This window comes from Lolium rigidum, chromosome 2, assembly GCF_022539505.1.
Source record: "Lolium rigidum isolate FL_2022 chromosome 2, APGP_CSIRO_Lrig_0.1, whole genome shotgun sequence".
NCBI classification, from domain to species: Eukaryota; Viridiplantae; Streptophyta; class Magnoliopsida; order Poales; family Poaceae; genus Lolium; species Lolium rigidum.
The window spans coordinates 225,895,641-225,910,610 of NC_061509.1; positions in this window are offsets into that span (position 1 = coordinate 225,895,641).

Below are 14,970 nucleotides of genomic sequence, written 5' to 3' on the forward strand. Positions count from 1 at the left end.
TGTATAATGCATATATAGGACGGTTTTCAACTAAGGAAGCGGTCCACATCCTGAAGTATGAAGCAAATGAAGCTTTAAGCAATATCCCAGCCATTGCACGAAGCCTTATTGATCGCATAAAAAAGTGGACCTTCAAGAAAGAATCGTCATCAGCGAATAAATAGAAGATACAATGTTGCTTAGTTATTTTATCTATCACTCATATTTCGCCATGTATCAAGAATACATAGATGGACCTTCAAGAAGAAACATAATACATATTGTTGCTTAGTTTTAATTTTTAAGAATTTTTACAACTAATTCTAAATACATTTATGTGATTGTAAATTTTATGTAAGTGTGAATTGTGTGTTTTAGGCGCTCTCACACCTCTCAGGCATAAATGGGTCGGTAAAATACATGACAAAAGATCACAATATATGTTTTTATGACATAGGACAAGACGTGCATTGCACGTGCACGCTTACTAGTACTAGCAAACAAGTTTGTGTATTCAGTTTTTAGAAACCACTCCGTTCACATATTTCCTTAGTTTATATATATGAATTGAGGTAATTGCACCAAAAGCACAATAACTTGACCAGGACGTGCATTTTCATAGTACAACATTTTTGAAATTGCGGCCATGTGGTACAAAACGTTGTCACGTGGATGCATAGCTCATACAATTCAATTTGGCGGTGACACATATTGGTGAATGCTGGATTTCGCAGAAGCACAAACGAACCAATATAATAGCAAACATGTCCTTCCCTTTGACAACTAGGGGACATTTTCAAAAAGTTTCTCGATCTCTCTCTCTATGTGGAACCACGCAGAAATCACGCAGGAGTTGGTTTCATTTTTGCTTCGACGTTGGAGAGGAAGGGAGGCGGCAATTTAGTAGGAGGCGGTGGCAGCGCAGCTGTGGCCGTTGGCCGATGATCCTCGCCGGCGACAATGGCGTGAAGAACCTTCGCACTACGGTACACCTCCTTCTCTTCTTATTTGCTTCTTCTCCGCGGAGCGAGCGCCGTGGCCACGACCATATTGGCAACACCTTGAAGTTCTAGGTCATGTCCCATCGGTCGTGAACTTCATTGTAGTGCTTAGGGAAACATTTGGCAATGGTTGTAGTCGATATTATTGGTGATATGTTTCGGCGTCAATCAAAGTTGATTGGGAAAGCTCCGAGTTTTTTGATGAACACGTCGATTAAAAATCGGTGCATGATTCTATTCCATTCCTGGTATTGTGTTGGTAACAATGGTGCAGTAATTGAAGATTTTTTCACATTAGCTTGAAATTGAAATTGCACAAATTAATTAAATATGCAGTTTCTAGTGTTATTTGAATTTTGACACTTGTTTGACAGTTGGACTGTTAACTGAATTTTGATAGTTGCAATTGTGTTATCTACATTTTTAGGAAAAATTTGCATGATTACTTTATTCTGAAATGTGTATTCAGTTTTCACAAACCACTCCGTTCACATATTTCCTTAGTTTATATTTATAAATTGAGGTAATTGCACCAGAAGTACAATAACTTGACCAGGACGTGCATTTTCATAGTACAACATTTTTGAAATTGTGGCCATGTGGTACAAAACGTTGTCAGGTGGATGCATAGCTCATACAATTCAATTTGGAGGTGACACACGTCGGTGAATGCTGGTTTTCGCAGAAGCACAAACAAACCAATATAATAGCAAACATGTCCTTCCCTTTGACAACTACGGGACAATTGCAAAAAGGTTCTCGAATCTCTCTATGTGGAACCACCCAGAAATCACGCAGGAGTTGGTTTCATTTTTTGCTTCGACGTTGGAGAGGAAGGAGGCGGCGATTTCGTAGGATGCAGTGGCACCACAGCTGCGGCGATCTCTCTATGTGTTTAATATAGTTTCATGGTTTCTTGGATAAGACAATTTATAGCCTGATTTTGCACATTTTCAAATGATCCTGACAGGTTTATAGTGGAGTTTGAGCACAATTGTTTTTTCAATGGTCTGAAGGAGCTTCTGCAGTATGTTAGTGTGACTCTGGATATTTTTGATATTGCAGCACTGATACATTCTCAATTATGTGGCTTGAGGAATTTTTTAAGCAAGGAGGCAAAGAGATGACAGATAAAACAAAATTCTTGTGGTGTGTTTTGGGAGTGACATGAGAGATGGCCTATGTCTAATTGAGAATGATGCGCATATAGTTGCTATGCTGACTGTTGTGAGAGAAGTGAAGACACTTCCCATTATGGTGGATCATAACAACTTCTTGCAGGGTCTCAGGTCCAATGTGATTGTTCCAATTCCAATCAAATACACATGAGATGGAGCAGAGGAAGAGAAAGAGAAATAACAAGAGAAAGAGAGTGATGAAGTATCTGCTTCCTCTAGAGTAGTTTCAGCAACACAATTAGAGAGTGAAGATGATGAAGATGGTGACACTAATAGTGATTTCTATGACAGTGCTTGTGATGCAGAAGATGGTGATGGCGATCTGTTCCTAGATAACATTACCAAGGATGTTAATGATGCCAATGAGTGCACATAGATAGTTGAGGTTGAGGATGATGCCAGCCTTTATTATGATGATTTGAAACTGAGATGGCAGATCAAATTCCAGAAGAAATCAAGTAACTCAGACTACACCTGAATGAGATGTCATTCTGGTTGAGTACATCAAATAAATGAATTGAAGAATTTATCTTGATGTTTTTGTGCACTGCAATGTTGCTACCCCTTGAACTATGTGTCACTAGAATGTTATCAATATGTATTTGAGATTCTAAAAATAGATATTTATTCCATCTCATAGTTTATTACAAAGTGTTGATCTCTTACACATTACTTCTAAACAAGCAGTGACCACCTACATTAATCCATTAATCCACTCAAAACCACTCTTGCAGGACAAGGCCTAAATTTCTTCAAGTTTGTTTCCACGGAGGCGCTACTTGGGAATTGGGATAGTACGATATTTGAAAAGTTAATTGTGGAGAGGTTCATTGTGATCTAAACTTGTCCAAATTAAATTGTGTCGTCACGGTCCCATTGGGAGCTGTATTGGGTCATGCATGTCAGCACTTCTCCATTATATGAGCACCAACGTGTTAAGCAGCGTGGCTATTCAATAAATCCTTAGGCAACGTGTTTTCTTCTGAATGAAATCCTAAATTCCTTTTTGCCTAATCCTAGACCGGCAGCGGCGAATTTAAGGGCGGTCTGAAAAGCCTACAAAAAGCTTCTTGTCGCGGTTTCAAGGAGGTACAATGTCGGATATCTCTCAGCTCATGTGTTTGCTCGGTGATGCCACATGTCAAGCTTGATGTTGTGAGGAGTTAGCCCGTCGCCACTAGATTAGTTGAGAAGCACAGAGATGAAATTCATATCAACTCATGAATCTTATATGATGCAGAGCAGCCAGAGGTGAGCGTCTCTTCTCTTTGCTAATTTTTTACACTCTAATTGGTACCAGACTGTAAGTGCAAGAAGGAAACATCAAATTGAGAAACATTAGTTAATCGATTGCAAACAAAAAATTATTGCTTTTCCCCCAAAAAATTTAGAGAGCCAATACCAAGTTACTATAGCATCGAATAGCACACCGTTAAGCTAAATGAAATCTTAAGAGAAAGACAAGGCAATCGTGAGGCGGCTCTAAAACCCATCTAGGGTTTCGTTCTTCTCGCCGGCAAGGCTACTGATGACCCACAAGTATAGTGGATGTATCGTAGTATCTTCGATAAGTAAGAATGTCGATCCCAACGAGGAGCAGAAGGTGTTGACAAACAGTTTCGATGAAGGATTCACTGTAAATGCTCACATACAAGTATTCAGGGGGTTTTGATGTAACAGATGAACAAAGTACAAGTAAGTAAATGCGAGAGAAATAATTGCAGCGAGTGGCCCAATCCTTTTTAGCACAAAGGACAAGCCGGTTTGTTTACTTATAATGACCAAACGTTCTTGAGGACACACGGGATTTTAGTCTAGTGCTTTCGCTACATACGGCTAATTAATCTTCATTGTTTTGATAAGTGTTGTGTGGGTGAACCTATGCTAATGTACCGCCCTTCCTAGGACTAATACATACTTGTGATTATACCCCTTGCAAGCATCCGCAACTACAAGAAAGTAATTAAGATAAATCTAACCACAGCCTTAAACTGCGAGATCCTGCGATCCCTCCTGCATCGATATACCAACGGGGGCTTAGGTTTCTGTCACTCCGGCAACCCCGCAATTGGCAAACGAGTACAAGATGCATTCCCCTAGGCCCATAAAGGCGAAGTGTCGTGTAGTCGACGTTCACACGACACCACTAGAAGAATAACACCACAACTTAAATATCATAACATTGAATATTACTCAACCATACTTCACTACTAACATTTAGACTTCACCCATGTCCTCAAGAACTAAACGAACTACTCACGAGACATCATATGGAACATGATCAGAGGTGATATGATGATGAATAACAATCTGAACATAAACCTTGGTTCAATGGTTTCACTCAATAGCATCAATAACAAGTAGAAATCAACACCGGGAGAGTTTCCCCTATCAAACAATCAAGATCAAACCCAAATTGCTACAGCGGTGAAGATGTCCAGCGGTGGAGACGGCGGTGATGATGGTGGAGATGATGATGATGGTGATGGAGATGATGTCCAGCTCGATGGCGGTGACGATGGCGTCGATTTCCCCCTCTGGGAGGGAATTTTCCCGGCGGATTCCTGCCCGCCGGAGAGCTCTTTTCTCTCTGGTGTTCTCCGCCCCGCAGAGGAGGCTGTAACCCTTCGTGAGGATCCCTCTGTGGCTTAGGTCTTCGGGACGAAGGGTTTCGCAAAGAAAAGGAGGCGAAAGGGGTTGTGGGGCCCCCACACCACGTGGTGGCGCGGCCAGGCCATGGGCCGCGCCGGCCTGTGGTCTGGCCCCACCTTGGGTCTTCTCGGCTCCCCCTTCTGGCTTTCTCCGTCATCTGGAAAAATAGGATTTTTGGTGTAATTTCCTTCCACGGTTGATCTTCCGAAATATTGCATCCTGACGGTGCTTTTTCCAGCAGAATCCCGGCTCCGGTGCGCGATCTCCAAATAATCATGAAACATGCAAAATAGATGAAATAACATAAGTATTGTGTCCCAATATGAAATATATCAATGAATAACAGCAAATTATGATATAAAATAGTGATGCAAATTGGACGTATCAACTCCCCCAAGCTTAGACTTCGCTTGTCCCCAAGCGAAACTGAACTCGGTAAACAGGACCACATGTTTATGGAGTGAAGAGTCGATAAATAAAATACGGACAAGAAGCACCATATTCATTCACACAAGACATTATAGTAAACAACTTCCTCATATAGCTCAACTTGAAACAAGTATAAGGTAATCACAAATAAAAGTGCATAAGTAATCATAATTGGTGATGGCAAACTTTGTTCTTGGTCAGAGAACAGTTAACAGATTATACTTATCTATTGAGCAGCGCTCTCATATTAAAACCTATGGTAAACTTGCATACTCAATCATATTAATCATTGATGACTTTCAAAGCTATATTCATTCAGATAAAACTTGTACTAAACAAGGAAGAGCAAAGACATGATGAAGCAAATCACAATATAATAGTTTGATCACAACAACTCAAATGCTTGCTTGAGATGGAGGGAAAAAGGTTTACTGACTCAACATAAAGTAAAAGACAGGCCCTTCGCAGAGGGAAGCAGGGATTAAATCATGTGCTAGAGCTTTTTTCAGTTTTGAAATCATATAGAGAGAATAAAAGTAAAGTTTTGAGAGGTGTTTGTCGTTGTCAACGACTGGTAGCGGGTACTCTAACCCCCTTGCCAAACAGACCTCCAAAGAGTGGCTCCCATGAAGGACGTTATCTCTACCAGCAAGGTAGATCATCCCTCTTCTCTTTTGTTTACACATGTACTTTAGTTTATTTAAGGATGACACTCCCCCCAAGCTTTGCTTACACAAGCCATGGATAACCGAATCCTCGGGTGCCTTCCAACAATCTCATACCATGGAGGAGTGTCTATTGCAAAATTAAGTTGCTTACTGATGAATCAGGGCAAAACATGTGAAGAGAATTATTAATGAAAGTTGATTAATTGGGGCTGGGAACCCCGTTGCCGGCTCTTATTGCAAAATTATAGGATAAGTGGATGAAGCCACTAGTCCATTAGTGGAGGCTGCCTAACAAGACTGAAAGATAAAACACCACATACTTCCTCATGAGCTATAAAACATTGACACAAATAAGAAGTAATAAGTTTTGAATTGTTTAAAGGTAGCACATGAAATATTTACTTGGAATGGCAGGAAATACCATGCAGTAGGTAGGTATGGTGGACACAAATGACATAGGTTTGGGTTCAGGTTTGGATGCACGAGAAGCATTCCCTCTAAGTACAGGTCTTTGGCTAGCAAGGTTAATTAGCAAGCATAAGAGTTGAGGGAAACAAACAAATATACATGTGATAGAAACAATCATGCATCTTACTTGTAAGCACAAACAGTTTTAACTTCAGAATACTAAGCTAAGAACTGATAAGAAAGATAATAACACCTTCTACATGTATTTCCTCTACTCTTCCTAAATTCAAAGTGTTGTTGCTATTGACCATTGCTAAGTTTGCCACAACCAAATAGATTTACTCAATGCTCCCAAAGTGGTACCAATACTAAAATCAAGATCAATCATATAGTAGAAATTGCAAACTAAAATAAGGTGTGCAATATGTAAATGATAGGACTTCTCATTAATATTTCATAACGATAGCTCACACCAAGGGATACATAGACAAACTAAAGGAGAGATACTTCCACACTGCAACCCATCTTATACGATAAGTTCCCTACTCATGATATGACACTACTTGATAGTAAAAAGTAAAAGGTAGTGATGATGTGATACCGCGGCACTCCCCAAGCTTGGAACAAACCAAGGGGATGCCAATACCGATGATGAATTACTCCTTTGGCGATGGTGGTGATGAATTCCTCCCGCGCTTCTTACGGATCTCCTTCGACTTCAACTTCTCATCTTGGCAATTCTGCACTAAGACTCGAAGAGATTCATTGTTATCTGAAGTTGGCGGTGGCGACCTTGTGATGGGTATCGAATAATATTCCAGCAATCTACGGAGTCGGTAATTCTCCTCCCGAAGTATCTCCACTTCTCTTCTTAGAGCCCGATATTGATCACAAAACTCATCGGTAGTCCGTAGAACTTCTTTCAGCACAGGGAAAGAGTCGAGACCAAGAGCTGGTGGTAAGGGTCCCTGCAAGTTATGAGAGAAAGAACGTCGAGTGTCAACAGATCCCACCAAGATTTGCTTACTCCCAACAGCTTGTTGCTCTTGTTTTGACGACATCCTTTTCACTTCTTCCTTCGAAACCCCCTTGCCCTTGTTGTCGGAGGCCATGGTGCTCTAGATCAAAGACATATCCTGGCAGAAACAGCTCAAAACAAAACACGTCGAGAATACGATATACGGACCTCCAGGGGTCCGGGGGATTATATAGTAAAAAATTTCAGAACAAACGGAAAGTACCAGGTCGAACCAGAGTCGGAGAGGGGCGACGAGGCGGCCAAACCACAGGGCGGCGCGGGCCCAGGCCAGGCCGCGCCGGCCTGTGGTGGCACGCCCTCGTGCGTCCTTTCCACTCCGTTTCGATTTCGTAATTTTTCATATTTTCCAAAAACAGCAAAAATATTGTTCGAAAAGTAAATTGCGAACTTTTCATTACCAGTACTGTTACCTATTCAAAGTCGAGTTCTGGCGGACTGTCAATTTGTCCTTTGATGAAAGCCTCCGGTGTTTCCACTTGAATAATATCAATATCAACGTTATAAGAATCACCCGAGATATAATGCTTGAGTCTTTTCCCATTCACCACTTGCGTAGCATTGCCTTGGAGAGAGCTAATTTTAATTGCTCCTGAACGATACACCTCCTCAACAACATATGGTCCTTCCCATTTCGAGAGTAATTTCCCGCAAAGAATCTGAGACGAGACCGATACAATAGGACTTTATCCCCAATATTAAACTCTCTTTTGATGATCCTTCTATCATGCCATTTCTTAACTTTCTCTTTAAAGAGTTTAGCATTTTCATAAGCTTCACTTCTCCATTCATCTAGTGAGCTTAATTGCAGCAACCTCTTATTACCGGCTAGTTTAGGATCTTTATTTAGTTCTCTAACAGCCCAATAAGCTTTGTGCTCTAGTTCTAAAGGTAAATGACAAGCTTTTCCGTAAACCATTTTATAAGGTGACATTCCCATGGTGTTTTTATAAGCAGTTCTATAAGCCCATAGTGCATCCTTCAATTTACTAGCCCAATTCTTTCTAGTTTTATTAACAGTCTTTTGCAAGATAGATTTAATCTCTCTGTTTGATAATTCTACTTGACCACTAGTTTGAGGGTGATAAGCGGAAGCAATTCTATGATTAATACCATACCTAGCAAGAGTTTTTCTAAAACCTCCATGAATAAAATGAGAACCTCCATCAGTCATAATATATCTAGGAACTCCAAATCTGGGAAAAATAATATCTAAAAGCATTTTTAAAGAGGTCTCACCATCAACACTTTTTGTAGGTATGGCTTCCACCCATTTAGTAACATAATCAACAGCAACAAGTATATGAGTGTTACCTTCTGAAGAGGGAAAATGTCCCATAAAGTCAAATCCCCAACAATCGAACGGTTCAATAACCAGAGTATAATTCATAGGCATTTCATTACGTCTGGAGATATTTCCAACCCTTTGGCATTCATCACAAGATAAAATAAACTTTCTCGCATCCTTGAAGAGAGTTGGCCAATAAAAACCTGATTGTAGAACCTTTTGCGCGGTTCTTTCTCCGGCGTGATGTCCTCCATAAGCACTACCATGACATTTACTCAATATCTCTTGTTGTTCATATTCGGGAACACACCTTCGCAGAATACCGTCCACTCCTTCTTTATATAAGTGTGGGTCATCCCAGAAATAATGCCTCAAGTCATAAAAGAATTTCCTCCTTTGCTGAGCTGAGAAGGTTGGAGGCAAGTACTTGGAAACAATAAAGTTAGCATAATCAGCATACCAAGGACTGTCTCGCGAATCACCTTTATTGCAGCCAATTGTTCATTTGGAAAACTATCATTAACGAGAACGAGGATCATAAGCAATATTTTCCAATCTAGACAAATTATCAGCAACGGGATTATCAGCACCTTTCCTATCTACAATATGTAAATCAAATTCTTGCAAAAGAAGTACCCATCTAATAAGCCTTGGCTTAGCATCTTTCTTTGTCATAAGGTATCTAATTGCAGCATGATCAGTATGAATCGTAACTTTTGAATCAACAATATAAGATCTAAACTTATCACAAGCAAAGACTACAGCTAACAATTCTTTTTCAGTAGTAGCATAATTTCTTTGAGCAGCATCAAGAGTTTTACTAGCATAATGAATAACATTTAATTTTTTATCTACTCGCTGTCCAAGAACAGCGCCTACAGCAAAATCACTAGCATCACACATAATTTCAAATGGTAAGTTTGATGTCTACGGGAGCTTCTATTCTTGTAGACAGTGTTGGGCCTCCAAGAGCAGAGGTTTGTAGAACAGCAGCAAGTTTCCCTTAAGTGAATCACCCAAGGTTTATCAAACTCAAGGAGGAAGAGGTCAAAGATATCCCTCTCAAGCAACCCTGCAATCACGATACAAGGAGTCTCTTGTGTCCCCAACACACCTAATACACTTGTCAGATGTATAGGTGCACTAGTTCGGCGAAGAGATAGTGAAATACAAGTAGTATGGATGTATATGAGTGGTAATAGCAATCTGAATAAAATATGGCAGCGAGTAAACATGCAACGGAACGAGTAAATAAACGGAGATTCGATGTTTGGAAACAAGGCCTAGGGATCATACTTTCACTAGTGGACACTCTCAACATTGATCGCATAATAAATAACTCTTTCTCTTATGTGCTACATACACTCTATTGTTGGATGGTGAACACATTGCGTAGGATTACACGAACCCTCAATGCCGGAGTTAACAAGCTCCACAATTCAATGTTCATGTTTAAATAACCTTAGAGCGTAATAGATCATTGCAAAATAAACCAAGAACTAACATAGTGCACACACTGTCCACATTACACTATGAAGGAGGAATAGATCACATCAATACTATCATAATGATAATTAACTCCACAATCTACAGGAGATCATGATCATAGCCTACGACAAGAACCACACGGTGCACACACTAGTCACCTTTACACCATGCAGGAGGAATAGACTACTTTAACAACATCACATGAGTAGCACATAAACTAGTAGCGATACAAAGCTCATCATATGGATCTCAATCATGCAAAGCAATTCACGAGATCATTGTATTGGAGTACAGAGAGAGAGATTAACCACATAGCTACGGTAGAGCCCTCAGCCCCAGGGGTGAATTACTCCCTCCTCATCATGGAGGCAGCGATGGCGGTGAAGACGGCGGTGGAGATGGCTCCGGGGGCAATTCCCCGTCCCGGCAGGGTGCCGGAACAGAGAGTTCTGTCCCCCGAATTGGAGTTTCGCGACGGTGGCGGCGCCCCTGGAGTCTTTCTGGAGTTTCGTCAAGAGGTACTGCGTTTTTAGGTCGAAAGGGGTTATATAGGCGAAGAGGCGGCGCAGGAGGGCGGACAGGGTGGCCCCACCCTAGGCCGGCGCGGCCAGGGTCTGGCCCGCGCCACCTTATGGTGTGGTGGCCCCCTGGCCCCTCTCCGACTCTTCTTCGGTGTTCTGGAGCCTTCCGGGAAAAATAGGAGTTTTGGCGTTGATTTCGTCCAATTCCGAGAATATTGCCCGAACAGCCTTTCTGGAACCAAAAACAGCAGAAAACAAGCAATCGGCACTTCGGCATCTTGTTAATAGGTTAGTTCCGAGAAAATGCACGAATATGACATAAAGTGTGCATAAAACATGTAGATATCATCAATAATGTGGCATGGAACATAAGAAATTATCGATACGTCGGAGACGTATCGGCATCCCCAAGCTTAGTTCTCGCTCGTCCCGAGCAGGTAAACGATAACAAAGATAATTTCGGAGTGACATGCCATCATAACCTTGATCATACTATTTGTAAACATATGTAATGAATGCAGCGATCAAAACAATGGTAATGACATGAGTAAACAAATGAATCATAAAGCAAAGACTTTTCATGAATAGTACTTCAAGAAAAGCATCAATAAGTCTTGCATAAGAGTTAACTCATAAAGCAATAAATCAAAGTAAAGGTATTGAAGCAACACAAAAGAAGATTAAGTTTCAGCGGTTGCTTTCAACTTATAACATGTATATCTCATGGATAGTGTCAATGTAAAGTAATATAACAAGTGCAATATGCAAGTATGTAGGAATCAATGCACAGTTCACACAAGTGTTTGCTTCTTGAGGTGGAGAGAGATAGGTGAACTGACTCAACATAAAAGTAAAAGAAAGATCCTTCAAAGAGGAAAGCATCGATTGCTATATTTGTGCTAGAGCTTTTATTTTGAAAACATGAAACAATTTTGTCAACGGTAGTAATAAAGTATATGAGTTATGTAAATTATATCTTACAAGTTGAAAGCCTCATGCATAGTATACTAATAGTGCCCGCACCTTGTCCTAATTAGCTTGGACTACCGGATCATCGCAATACACATGTTTTAACCAAGTGTCACAAAGGGGTACCTCCATGCTGCCTGCACAAAGGTCTAAGGAGAAAGCTCGCATTTTGGATTTCTCGCTTTTGATTATTCTCAACTTAGACATCCATACCGGGACAACATGGACAACAGATAATGGACTCCTCTTTAATGCATAAGCATGTAGCAACAATTAGTGTTCTCATATGAGATTGAGGATCTATGTCCAAAACTGAAACTTGCACCATGATTCATGGCTTTAGTTAGCGGCCCAATGTTCTTCTCTAACAATATGCATGCTCTAACCATTAAAGTGGTAGATCTCTCTTACTTCAGACAAGACGGACATGCATAGCAACTCACATGATATTCAACAAAGAGTAGTTGATGGCGTCCCCAGAAACATGGTTATCGCACAACAAGCAACTTAATAAGAGATAAAGTGCATAAGTACATATTCAATATCACAATAGTTTTTAAGGCTATTTTGTCCCATGAGCTATATATTGCAAAGGCTAATGATGGAAATTTAAAGGTAGCACTCAAGCAATTTACTTTGGAATGGCGGAGAAATACCATGTAGTAGGTAGGTATGGTGGACACAAATGGCATAGTTGTTGGCTCAAGGATTTTGGATGCATGAGAAGTATTCCCTCTCGATACAAGGTTTAGGCTAGCAAGGTTATTTGAAACAAACACAAGGATGAACCGGTGCAGCAAAACTCACATAAAAGACATATTGTAAACATTATAAGACTCTTCCTTGTTGTTCAAAACTCAATACTAGAAATTATCTAGACTTTAGAGAGACCAAATATGCAAACCAAATTTTAGCAAGCTCTATGTATTTCTTCATTAATGGGTGCAAAGTATATGATGCAAGAGCTTAAACATGAGCACAACAATTGCCAAGTATCAAATTATCCAAGACATTTTAGAATTACTGCATGTAGCATTTTCCGTTTCCAACCATATAACAATGAACGAAGCAGTTTCAACCTTGAAAGAACATCTCTCACATTATGTTTTGTGTGTTTGATGTTAATATATGTGATACACTAATGTTTGATTAAGTGGTACAGGGATTACATAGATATTATTAAATGTGTGTTGGATTTGATCGCCTGTCAAAAGTTCTCAGAAAAAGATTGGCCAGGCCGGATAATCCGGGCCGGATATTGTTGAAATATCCGGCCCCCTGTTTTTGGCTAAGTCTTCGAGGAAAAGCAGCTCAGTATGGGGGCCGGACATTTGCCCGGATAATGTCCCGGTATTGTACCAGGGCCGGATTATCCGGGCCGGATATTTTGGAAATATCCGCCCCCCCCGATTTTGGCTAAGGACTGGAAGGAAAGCTTCTCTGGCATAGGGCCGGACTTTTGGCCGGATTTTGTCACGGTTTTGTTCCGAAGGCCGGATTATCCGGGGGGGGGGCGGATTATCCGGCCCTTACTTAGGCCGGATTATCCGGCCCCCCGGAAGCTGCAACGGCTCATTTTCGAGTGGGGGTATAAATACCCCCTTCTTCTACCTTGGTTGCTTGCTCAATCATTATACAAGAAATCTGCCAAGCCACCTCCATTAGAGCCACCTCAAGAAACACAAGATTTGCAAGATCTCCTTCCTCCCCCAACCAAAGCTCTTGATCTTTGGAGATTCGAAGGAGAAGACCCCGATCTACATCCTCACCGAAGCGTTCTTCATTTCCCCCTCTCTTGTTTGAGGGATCTCATGCTAGTGTTCCTATTTGGTTCCCTAGTTGATTTGTTGTTGATGTGTTGTTGTTGATTGTTGTATTGTTACATATTTGGGAGCCTCCAATTTGGTTGTGGATGTGTGCCCCAAGAACTTTGTAAAGGCCCGGTTTCCGCCTCGAGGAAATACCTTAGTGGAAGTGGGCTAGGCCTTCGTGGCGTTGCTCACAGGAGATCTGAGTGAAGCCTTCGTGGCTGTTGGTTTGGCTTGCGTAGCAACCACACTCCTCCAAACGTAGACGTACCTTCTTGCAAAGGAAGGGAACTACGGGAATCATCTCCGTGTCATCGCGTGCTCCACTCTCGGTTACCTCTATCCCACTCTATCTACTATTGCGTTGCTATACCTTGCTTAGTTGATATCCTTGTCATATAGGTAAATTCACTTAGTTACATATCTAGAGAATTTACCTTTCGTGTCAAGCCTAAATTGAAAAATAACTAAAAATTGGTTAGCACCTATTCACCCCCCCCCCCTCTAGGTGCGGTATACGATCCTTTCAATTGGTATCAGAGCCTCGGCTCTTATTTCGGGCTTAACCGCCTAAGAGTATGCCGGACGAGGAGCCCTCGGAAGGGGCCGCCAAGACGGTCTCCGTGGAAGACTTCAATTCATTGAAGTCCTCCATGGAAGCCCAAATGGAAAGCTTGAAAAAGATGATTGCCGAGCTTTTGGCTCCGGCCCTTCCCAAGGCTCCTAGTGTAGAGGTAAAAGACACGGGTGCGTTAAATGAGGGAGAGGCTTCGGACTTACCCTCATCTACCAAACCCGTAGAAGGTGATAACTTAAACACTATCAAATCTACCAGTGCATCTCCTAGGGGAACTAGTGGAGGTGAAAGCTACAATCGAGTAGCTCCACCTTTTCTATCTCCCGATATACCGGTTCCCCATCCCCATTTGAACATTCGGGGCGACCCACCTAAGTTTTCCGTTGATAATTTCGATACTTGGGAATTTGAGTTCCGCTCTCATGTTTGTAGCGCCTCCAATGAACTATGGAGAATCATCTTGGAGGGCTTCAAGCCATACAACCCCGACAAGTTGACTAGAAGAGAAGAAATTGATAGTCAACTCAACAACACCGCCCTACACATGATTCAAACTAGTGTGGGGACACCGGAATTGCATCGAGTCCGGAACTACACCACCGCCAAGGAAGCTTGGGACGGCTTGGACGCTAGTTGTAACACCCCAACTTTTGCAACCTTGTTTAATTGTCCTTATTGCAAAAATTAGGGGGAACAAAAACTTTTTCTAAAAACTAATTAGATGAATTGCCTTGATTTGTTTGTTGTGATGAATTGCTTTGATCTGCTGCTAGATGAATTATCTTGAATTGCTTGTTGAGTTTTGTCTTGAGCTACCTCAAAGAACAACACTTCTAGTGGCAAAATGAACAACTCACCTAATAAAACACCTATATGACTTAGGAAAAGTTGTTTTCCTTTTTACCACATCAAACTCTCCTTCTGATGGCAACATGAGTGTGCCATCTTGATTTTCTCTTTGTAGTACA